This window comes from Cimex lectularius, unplaced genomic scaffold, assembly GCF_000648675.2.
Source record: "Cimex lectularius strain Harlan isolate CLEC.00 unplaced genomic scaffold, Clec_2.1 scaffold141, whole genome shotgun sequence".
NCBI lineage: Eukaryota > Metazoa > Arthropoda > Insecta > Hemiptera > Cimicidae > Cimex > Cimex lectularius.
Genome location: NW_019392838.1, coordinates 847,189 through 859,361, shown reverse-complemented (window position 1 = coordinate 859,361; position 12,173 = coordinate 847,189). Strand labels below are relative to the sequence as shown.

At 34.0% G+C, this 12,173-nt stretch overlaps 1 protein-coding gene across 1 annotated transcript in view; it reads left to right on the top strand.

The window, feature by feature from the left end:
- LOC106671707 (plexin-A1) overlaps positions 1-12,173 on the top strand; it is a 349,969-nt gene that overhangs the window by 242,513 nt on the left and 95,283 nt on the right. The window lies entirely within an intron of this gene.

Below are 12,173 nucleotides of genomic sequence, written 5' to 3'. Positions count from 1 at the left end.
CGTATCAGATGAGCTAAAATTATTCGAGTGGGAACAAAATTGCCCCTGTCCGCATTCACGGATCCACCCATGAAAATTCCGGCATTCTTTTCCAACCGAGTTCGCAATATTGCGAGTCATCATATGTCCGAAACTACAACTGTCATTGTTCAATTTTTTCCAATTCCAATGAAAAATATCAGATTTGGACAAACAACGGTGATAGAAAAATGGAAATGTCAACTGCAAGTTAAATGAATGTTCAACTCTGACGAAACAAACATACCACGAAATCGTTTTTCAAAATAAATTGAATCTTACGTGAAAATAGTTTTATCTACATGCTGCATAGGAACATTATTGGCCCAACGCACTCTTCTGTCTGAAAGGAGAACCAACCGTTTATCAGAACAAAAAATACAATTTTTAATACAGAAAAATATTCGAAATCAAACTACAACCTTTATCGCAAAGAATTAAACTGGTCCCATGAGATTCCGAGCTTTAAAAGCGGTTCAAATCATTTTTAAAGTCACAAATCATGTGTTCTGGTGTGCTTTCTGGCTGAGTCAGCTAAATTTAAAGGTGCACTTAAAATACACTAACCCTAGACGATTAGCCGGTTCAAACATACTTTTAATTTAATAAACTAGCGTTTGTACTCGCATATTTTCTCTGGTTTATGGAAAAACTTTGAACCATGGATATATGATCTAATGTCTCCCTAACCCTACTTAACCTAACCTAATCTAACCTAACCAAGCCATTCCAAATCAAACCTGCAAATAATTGAGCCAATTGTTTGACTATCTAGACCAAAAAATAAAAATTAAATTAAATTTTTAATGGAGGACCATGATGAATTAAATCAATATCCAGCACAGCTGATCACAATAACTGGAATATTATGCACTTAATAATTTAATTTCTTTTTACTTAACGTATTAATCGAATTTTTTAATCTATACCTGCAGATTTTTATTTTATTTAATGTCGTGTTATTACAGGCTTTGAAAAGTTCACAATTGCTACACAGCTGGCAGGTCGATCCGCTGAAAGTTCAAATATTAAGTCCGTTATTGAGACCGGTGCTTAAGGTTTAACACGGAAGTCACGAGAGACGTTTTATACTGGAGGTCGGACATCTGATTGCTTCTAATAGTAGTGGACTATTTTGAGCGGCTTTATTTGCTCCGAAGGATTTTCGTTTTATAGAATTCTAGTAGGAGAGCGGAGATGAATAAATATTCCACCAAAACGAACAAATTGTGGATAAAATATTGTCGGGTGTTTGAAGTAAACCCGGACACAAAGGGTCCTTTGTGATTGTCTCAATAGAGAAATTCGTAATTGGCGATAAAGCAAATCGCCCCAATTGCTCCTCCGAATATAAATGATACAGGGGCGTTTTGTACAATTCGTTATACAGGTATTCACACTTGTGGCTCTTAGGATTTATTTTAAACATTGTCTTATCTGACAATTTAATCCTTTCCATTCGATTCGTGTCTAATTGGCCACTTGAGAAAACGAAGGCTATGATATTCAGGCAGAAACCTGGAACCAAGGGATTCGCGATAATGGCAGTTACACACGCAATAAACGCCGAGTTGTACAATTTATCAGATGTCATTTGAAATTTAACGAATTTGTCCGAAATTGAAATATGCTCTGGCACAGTTAATATCTTTATATTACAGGAAAGAGTCGAGAAAAGATATTTTACAATTATATGTTTAAATTACAGAAAAAAAATAGATCACAAATAGGAGTGTTACATATAAAAAGAGAGACATTTTGAAAATTAATTTAATGGTTAGTTACATTTAGATATTTTTTCTAACCATTTCAAGATTAGAAGACATTGTGGGTGAAAAATGGTCATGTGTACCAACATAAGAGAGGTTGTTGGCTTGAGAGAACGTGCAATGTCAGTTATGAAAATTAACAAAAGTAGAGGGCCGAGGATAAAACATTGATGCGATGTAAGGTGTAAGGAACCTGAAAATGCTATATAAATCGGTCTGGTGCGAAAACCATCGGGTTGAAATAAAGTCCTATCTAACCAAAAATCGGCTGTTTCAGTGATTATTGAGGAATGGTGAAGTGGCCTCTCCCTACTTATAACCCTAACCGGCACATATTTTTCACAAAACAGCGAGAAGAGGCATACCAAAACGACAAAAAAAGACCATCAATTCTTGGTATCCTCGGCCAGAAATATGTGAAACAATGTGGGATCTATAGTGCATCCTTGTTTAAGTAATGTACTAACCTCGAAACGATCAGATAATGACCTACCTCACTTTATTCTATTCGTGTTCTATTTCTATTATTTTGGACGGTTTTGTTTTTATTACTGAACCCTTAGTGTAAGTTGCGGGGTGGTGGTGAACCCCATGGTTTGATCTTCTCATGGACTGTAAAGAGGTTATATATAGCCTCTCCCTGCTTATAACCCAAACCGGTTCAAGATATTTGACAGAAAACAGCGAGAATAATCCGACTAAATTGGTCAGAAAGGACCATCAATCCATGGTAACCTCGGCAAGAAATATTTTAAATAATCTGGGAACGAATAAAGCATCCTTAACTCCTTTTCTCATCTCGAAAATATCAGATAATGACGTACCTGACTACAGGGTGTCTTTTTTAGACGGCCCAGCTGAAGTAATATTGAACCAATGACGCTATCATAAAAACAAAAATACGTGTTTAAAATATTTTAGGCCGAGTTTCAAATTTTACCTTTTTTGGGGATAAAGTATACAGGGTACCTCAGATCCAGTCAACTTTAATTTCAAATAAGACCTTACACATCCTGACACATCATTTTAAAGGATTTTTTTACTCTGAAAATAATGGTGCAATCGGATTTTAAATTGGACAAAACATGACAAAGTTAGGGAAAAAAGTTTGAACAAACCCATTTCTTTTTTTTCGTTGTTAATTTCAATAATTTGCTTTTTCACTTAAGTAAATATTAATTGCTTTTATTGTTTACATTCTGTCATTGTTGTCAAACTCGCATTATGACAGCAAACGTCAATTACTGGAAGTAAATAAATTTTACAATAGTACCTATTCGTTACATTCAGCATTCCATTCAAAATGAACCGAAGAGCACATTTTTCCGATCAACATCGATTTGATATGTGCGACTGCTTTATTGATAGTGGTGGTATTGCCGTTGTTTCAGTCGAATTATATTCCCAGAAATTTCCTGTTCGACCCAGAGTAAACTACAAAACGTTTATTCATGAGATGTACTCCGGACTTAAAATTTTAAGCCGTATCGCTCTCATCTTGTCCAGGGAGTTTGGGACTCTGTTTATGACAGGCGTCTAACGTTTCTTGCTACTATTGTCGATTTGGGAGGCTGAAGAAAACGTTCTTCAATACATCCTATGGAACGATGAATCCAAGTTCACCTCTAATGGCATACTAAACCTTCGGAATTTTGGAACGTGGGTAGAAGAAAATCCGCGAATTTCGTACTCTTGTCATCTTGTCATCCGGTGGTTCACTGTATCAACGTTTGGTGTTGACTTCTCGGCAATCAATTAATTGTGCCTTATTTCTACGAAAATAATTTAAATGGTGTTCAGTTCCTTAATTTCTTGAAGGAGGTTTTTCCAACCCTATTAGATGATGTTCATCTGCTGCAACAACAAAGAATGATTCGCTAGCTCGATGGATGCCCCGCACACAATTCTTTCCAGGTGAGACTTTATTTAAATCGTCACTTCCGGGATAGGTGGGTAGGTCTTGGCCCGATCTGTTGGCCTCCTTGGTCACCCGATTTAACACCACATGACCATTTGGGTGGTGGACCTTATAACAATATTTTTAAAAACGTGGAGCTTATCTCAAAGGATAAGCTAATCCCCTACCGCAGGCTCGGGCAGTGCGAGCTGAGCTACGAAAGGATGAGGAAGGACTCTCTCTCAATTTTGCTTGAAGGTACCTGCTCTTTTTTATGTAATGGCAAGGAGAGTGCGTATGTCATAGATCACATATTTTTATTTTTTCAAATCTAAATACGTTTATTTTTTTGAAGGCTTTGTTATAATTTATTCGGATCAGGTCCCAATTTTTGTCTCTTCCGTTTAATTTAATTGAGTTTGTGTCACAAATATTTTTTCTTATTTTTATTTTACACTCGCAAGGTAACAAGTTTGCTTCGTGTGAAGGGGTTCACACTAACACGTAATAACCTGTAGTTTGATCCTTTGGTGAATTGTAAAAAGGTTCGTGACTCTCCCTGCTTATACCCTAAAACGGCACAAGGCATTTGAGAGAAAATAGCGAGAATAGTCAGTCCAAAATGACCACAAGGGACCACCAATCCCCGGAGCCTCGTCGACAAATATTTGAAACAATATGGGAACCATAAATTGTCCTTGTTTAAATCCGTTGCCTACCTGGAAATAACATCTTTTGCCTAGTCGATTATTAAACTTTGAGTTTTAAGTTGCAGGTTCTGGACCTGTAATTTGATCCTCTTATAAACTATGATGTGGTCTGGGTTCTAATTAATTATTTCTAGTAATAGACTCTTTTGTAGAGATTGTTGATAAAATAGCTTTGGCTCTTTCTCATGCATATTACCAAACGGCCGACCTAATGTAATTTAATCCGTGAATTTCTTCTGCGGTAAATTAAGCAGAAAAACCTTATCTTTTTTTCCACCTCTAGGTGGTTTAATGTCAATCTAAAAGGGAGGAAAAAGGGACCTGATTTTTTCCCCCCGGCAAGGCACATGTTCATACATGGCGGCACTTTTATTCAACGCTTTCAAAAGAAAATTTCACATTGTAACCGTTAAGGTTAAGTTATTATTTGAATAGAACAAAAAATTGTTCAAAAAACAAAGAAAAATATGTTAGCAATGTAGCATATTTGTAAAATATGTGTAATCGGGCTTTCGCATTAATAATATTGGATTGTGTTTTGCCGTAAGGGATAATAGAGACATAAAACCGAGTTTGCCGTATCGAATCTTCGATGTGAGAAAATTGGATCGTAAAAAGATTTGATTTATACGTCCCGTCGTAAAGGGCCTCTACTTTCGAAGGCTTCTATTGTCAGATTGTCATCAAATATGTCGACCGAGCAAACTAGCACTATTGTGCGATTGTATCGACTTCGTGGAAAATTTGGTTTTTGAAGGTTGGGTAATATGGATGATAGTGTTTGAAAGGGGGTAGTGACCCACTTGGAAATGGGTCGAATTGCGTCTCGACATTTATTTAAATTGTATAAATGACGCGGCCCTTGGTTCAAAGTTCATGAAACTTTAGATATTGTTAGAACAATAATTTTTTACGAATTCGTAGTGCTTAAATCGTGAAAACTAGAGCTACACATTCCGCTACCCCTCCCACATAGACCTTTTACTTCTGCTGATGTAAACTATGCAAAAAAACCTACCCCTCAAGAAAGCTCCATTTGACCTCATTACCCATTCCATCCTTAGAAAATTCCCGAAGAAGACACACTTTTCCTAACAACTCTTTATAATGCAACTCTGTCCGTAAACTCACTTTCCGATGCAATGGAAATTTTCCATGCTTCATCCAAACCCCAACCCAACCCACACCACTTTAGGTGACACTTGACAAACTCCTTTATAAACAAATACACCCCATCCTTAAATTATGTAATATAATCCCCGACCATCAATTTGTATTTAGGCGTCACTACTCCACTGTTCAACAGTGCCGTCGTGCGGACATCAACTTGAAATCATAGAGACTTTTGATCCTGGCCGACATGTACATGAGTATAGCCAGAAACACACTTACCCGATGTAAGGTACCCTGACGCAAATCCAAACTCCGATTTTCCATAAGGTTGCATTACCCCCGTGCACATCTACCCGATGCTATGCCACGCTAACCAACCCGACGCTCTGCGATCCCCACTGTCCAGATTTTCGTCGGGTCGCATCGAGTACAGTCGAAGACAAAATAACCGGACACTCATATTTTTATTCAAACTACATGTATTATTGTCGTTGTATTAATTACAACATACTTATTTTAATATAAACCAAATTAACTGTGATTAAAAATTAATTAGTTTTTATTTAAAAAATTAATTTTAATGGTTTGGTAGAAAATTAATCAAAACACCGGAATACGATTTTTTGATATAATGAATTTAACTAACAATTTATTGGCGTAATATACTAAAATTGGAACAATTTATTACACGGTTTTGCCCATAAAATTTAATTAACAATTTATTTCACAGTTTTGCTCGTAAAATTACACCATTTTGTAATGTCGGGTAGCATCAGAACAGGACACTCATATTTTTTGTAGTTTATTTCAAACTAAGTACATGTAATTTTGTCGTTGTATTAATTACAACATGTTATTTTAATGTAAATCAAATTAAACGAGATAAAAAATTCATAAGTTTTTATAAACATTGTTTAATTAGAAGGGTAAGAAAAAACTTAATTAAAAAAAATAAAGTTAAAAAACAATTTATTAAATGGTTGAGCTCATAAAATTTAACTAACAATTTATTACAAGGTTTTGCTCAAAATAGTGCATTAAGAACAAAAGATGCGTTGCGATTGTGATAGTGATTATTGTGATAAACGCTGTGGACTGTACCCGACGTGTGCTTGCGAGGGATAGATGTGCACACCCCACCAAAACGTGGCGAGGCGTCGGGTAGCATCGGGTGTTCCTGGCTTATGGGTTGGATCTTCGAACCCTCCTTTTACAGAGTGGCCAAGGGAATCTCAATGTAGCGTCTTCGGTGTACTCAGTATATCTGCATCCCTCCCCGCTATACTAACATCCACTTATGATATTAATATTAATTAATTATTATAATTAATATGACACGCTGTTCTCCTCTAACTCCGACGTATTTAGAGTTAGCTAACCGAACCTCTAGACACACCTATCAAACAATGGTTCAAAAATGGTCCAAACACCGCGAAGTCCTGAAATACAACCCTCACCCTCAGTTAAATCCTTATACCACCTATATATTATAACCTCACTCCCCTTTTCACCGAAAACGTCATCCGATACTTGTTGACAAAATACTCGCCTGGAATTTCTATTTGCGACTCAAAAGGATAGAATTGAACCGACCGATTAATTAAAAGACTACTAGATAACAGTTCTACAATCTCCCGTGCCTACAAAATATTCATATTCAACTCAATCCTGAAACCAATATGGACTAACAGCATATAACTATGGGATTCAATCAAATCTTCCTGAATCTCTGCACCTTACAATCACAGAACCTTAGATCAATCCTTCTATGTTTCCATTCTCACCATCCATAACGGCCTAAATGTTCCCTTTTAAAATGAAATTACAAATTCCTGCTACAAAACATTCCACACTAACTTCCCACTCGTTTTAATTTCTCTACCGCTTTGTTCTATATATTTAATGTCGCAATCATTACAATTAAGTTGGTAAAACTATAAAACATCGTTTATGAATTTTACCAACTTTTTCTGATAGTTCACCAAACAACGAAAACCTAATGATTCAATTTTGCTGGGACCCAATTGTTGCTTATGTTAATTTTTTTATTCTTCATATAATGAAACAAGCGGATTCCTCTCACCCATTTTTCCAAAAAGCTGTTGATTTCATTTGGCTATAGAACATATGTTAAAACTCCCCTTCAGTACCTGATAACTATAAAAAAGTATTCCAAACTATTAAAATCGTAGGAAAAACAATGGATTAATTGATAGTTTGCTAGTTAGAACTATCAGAAAAAGTACGTAAAATTCTTAAACAAGAAGGTTTTAGTGTAGCTTTCAGAGGTACGTGTTCACTTAGCAACACCCTCTCAAAATTTAAAGACAAGGACAACTTGTCAAAAACCGGCGTTTACTAACTTAATTGAAATGATTGCGACATTAAATATATGGAACAAATCGGTAGAGAAATTAAAACGCGAGTTAAAGATCACTTGCCTAAATCGAACAAATTTTCGGAATTTAAGGACCATCTGAATGAAACAAAACACAATTTCAATCTAAATTTAAATACAACAATGTTACACAGTTTCAACAAACGGAGGGAACTAGATACGTTTGAGAAATTTTAAAATAAAAAATGTAAAATCGAACATGGAGATAAATGCATTAATAATAATAATAATGTACCTGTTTTAATGTACCTAAATAATAATAGTCGTACAAATTAATTAAATTTTATTAATTAATAGATTTTAAAAACCTACAAATTAATCACTAATTTATAATTTAATTTTTATCTTACAGTATTTATTAATATAATATTTACTTGTGTTATAATCCCCGCTTTTCGCATGTTCAAAATAGAGCGGCATTAAAAACAGCTTCTCATTGGACCGTCGCGTTGACGGGGGATCGGCGGGTTCATTTTTGTAATTCATATCGAGAGACGTAAATGCCTTCAACCTGACGATGAGCTATTAGCTTGAAATTCGGATGTTGAAAACAATGTGTGTGTGAGTTAGAGTTACTTTTTCTTATAAAGATTGAACAACATACTCACTCCACCATTTCTAGCAGGAAGCTGTGTGTGCCCGCTCTAAACTCACCTAACCTCCTTCTCCTCTGCTGTCCTTAAACAAAATTGCTAAAGTCGACATTGTTCTGAAGAAACTTTGGGCAAGAAAAGGTTAAATTATGAGGTGGATATGAAAAATGGTATGTCTAGCAAATATAACAATCGATACAAGATGGACCTGGGGTGATAGCCATGTTGGAGGTAGACGATTCCAAATTGGACATTTTAGATTGGCTCCAAGTAAATCAGTGTTGCCAATGCACGGGCAGAAGCAGATAAAAAAACAACACTGCGCCTACCCTAACTCACAGGATTTCCTCCTAACCGTAAACAAAATTGCTAAAGTTGCCAGTGCTCTGAATCAACTTCGGTCTGGAAAGGGTTAAGTGATAATTTCTTATTTAGGAATTGCTCTCGCAGCGTACTGTAGAGGGATTTTAATGACATGTTAAAACGATTAAATAATTTTGTTAATTAGAAATATCCTTTATATCTGTTAAAAGGATGGAAGCGAACCATAAATTTTGGTAAAACTCTTAAGAAAAGTTTTGCCATGAAAAAAAGCGTAATAAATCATAAAACGGTGTTAAAACAACGATAAAATATACTGCTTATTTCAAGCAGACTCTTTTTAGCATAATCTAACGAAATAGCTCTTAACAAGATGAGTTAAATGTCGTTGGAACCTTACGATGATAGAAACGCCTATGGACTTTTTTTTTCAACTTTCTCCTTGGAAAATAATCCCTTTATACCGGACGTTTCTTTAATTTAATTTAATAGCTAAATTGTATCAATTGTTCTCCATTTGAGACCTCTGACATGTCTGAGGGGGAATAATAAGGGTTTTTGAATTATAAGTGAGCGCATTACTCTAGGGGGTTGATGATTGTTTGAGTTAATAAAACGCATTATTATTTTGTTTCATTAGTATAATGTTTTCAATTATAAATTATTCTCGATTGTCAAAAAAAGAGAATGGTTATGAAATCCTCTGTGTTTGTCGTTTTAAATTTTCAAAAGGTGGAATTACATTATCTCCTCTGTCTCATACTTTTCTTTCTTTCTAGATGTAATATTCAGATAAAACAAATATGTGACGAGTGTGACGTAATAGGTGGTTGAAACGTGTGAGGCAGGCCAGGGGAAGGTCGGACAAGAGATGTCCTTCCTTTCCCATTCCCTGTAAAAGGTTTATGCCGAGAATTCGCCCGCCCGCACGCATTACGCCTCGACGAAGCTCTGAACTTTACAAGTTATCGAAGGCCGGCCTTAACAAAGCTCGTTCCACTGATATACTTTTTGTCACAACTGACAGACCCGGTTATGAACGGCCAACTTCAAAACTGTTCATCCAACATATCAACTCAAGAACGAAGAATATCACTTTGTTCCCTTGCGAGAAACGCAATTTAAGAAAAGAACTGTGCCTCTCACAATGAAATCAGGGCGGAACACGCAAGACAAAATTATTAACATTAATTTAGTCAATTAAGCTGGAATGACTTAATCAGGATGACAGACAGAAGCGAAGGTTTGCCAGCACTGACGACGTTCCGCCCGACTAAACGATCGTCTGATAATTCAGATAATTCCGGTAAAATTTTGAAGGTAGCAGTAAAATTTGTTTTTTGTTGACTTACTGAACAAAAATGACACAATAATGGTACATAAGAAGGATAAATAAAAATAAAATTAAGCAGGCCAAAGAACAACATTGTTGAAAGAATCAATTCGTTTTAAGCACCCTTTGTAACCCTTAAATATGAGTGTTTATTCCATTTAAAGAACAGACGAAGGATAAATAAAAATGAAATTAAGCAGGTCAAAAAACACCATTGTTAAAAAAATCATTCGTTTTAAGCACCCTTTGTAACCCTTAAATAAGAATTTTTTTAATGGACGAAGGATAAATAAAAATAATCAGGAAAAAACCCATTGTTGAAAAAATCAATTCGTTTTAAGCACCCTCTGATATCAAGTATTGATTACTTTGCCCAAGCTTTCTTGCCGATGAGCTCCTGGGAACGGAAAATGTGTTTTGAATATTGCTATTTCTAAGTTATTGCACATCAATCGATTTTTTATTTAGGATAAGAAAATACGTACAGAATCGGAATTTGAGTTTGGATGTATGAAAAGTTACAAAAACCAAAATACATTATTAGGATATTAAATCTATTATATAAAGATTGATATACATATATGTATACATACGTATACATATACGTGTACATATATGTTACGTATGTATACATGCATGTGTACATATACGTATGAATACATATATGTATATTTTATTAAAATTAATGATTAAGAAGAGTATTATTAATTATGAATAAACTATTAGTTATAAAATATTCATATATTAATTACCCTTAATTAATCAATATATGAATAAATTATTAGTTATAAAATATTCATATATTAATTACCATTAATTAATCAATGTATGAATAAATTATAAAATGTAATTAATTTGTGTTTTAAGCATAAATAGCGAAATGGTATAAATATTTTAATAAGTTAACAATTAATAAAATTAAAATATCGGTTTACATTTATGTAAACAATAAAAATATAAAATCGTCTAGGTATATATAATTAATAATATTAATTATAAAATTTAATTAATTTGTGTTTTAAGCATAAATAATGAAATGTTATAAATATTTTAATAAGTTAACAATTAATAAAATTAAAATATCGGTTTACATTTATGTAAACAATAAAAATATAAAATCGTCTAAGTATATATAATTAATAATATTAACTATAAAATTTAATTAATTTGTGTGTTAAGCATAAATAGCGAAATGTTATAATATTAGTATGTTATATGTATGTTATAAGTAAACTATGCCAAAACAATAATTTTCGTGAAAAAAATAAAACCTCTAAATACGACTTATCCATCGCAAACAAAAAATATATATTTTTGGGCTGAATTCACCCCGGAGGGGCATTATTTTTGTCTGCGATGTCCCGTGTTCCACCTAAAAATTATAACACCTCTGAGCTTTATCCAAATTCAACTTTAATACAACCCTTGGAAAGGTGGATTGTTTGTCTTTCAGTCGGTGACAACTAAGTTTAGATCTTTTGCCCATTATAACTGGAAAAAATAATTATGAAATAAAAAATATACTTGAAAGTTTGTTTTATGTATTCCGTTCAAATTTATTTACAGTAGGTGAATTTGTGCCATTGCGTGTAATTTATTTGATTCTAAATTACTATGGAATTTCCTGTGAATCGGCGGCGTAGTGCCAATGTTATCAACGTTTCTCTTATTTTCGACAAAAATCGGAGGTTTTGAACAAAAAATTTGTATTCAAGGGTTTTTCAGGATGAAAAAAAACCGAATAATTATTTTGTTTGTTGGTAAAAACATATTTTAACCTACTTTGCTAAGTCGCTCGGTCACTGCGTCAGAATTTGATTTGGCGGCTAGCCCTTTAAGAAGCTTTTTTTAAAAGTAATTTACATATTGGTTTTTTTAACAAGATTTTCTTCTTTTTTATGCACCTATTAAAAAGTTATTTTTTCATTTTTTAAACCTAGGCTATGAAAACAATACGCAGATACGTATTAAATGAGGATATATAAAAATACACAAAAACCAAATGTTGCTCGCAGCGATAT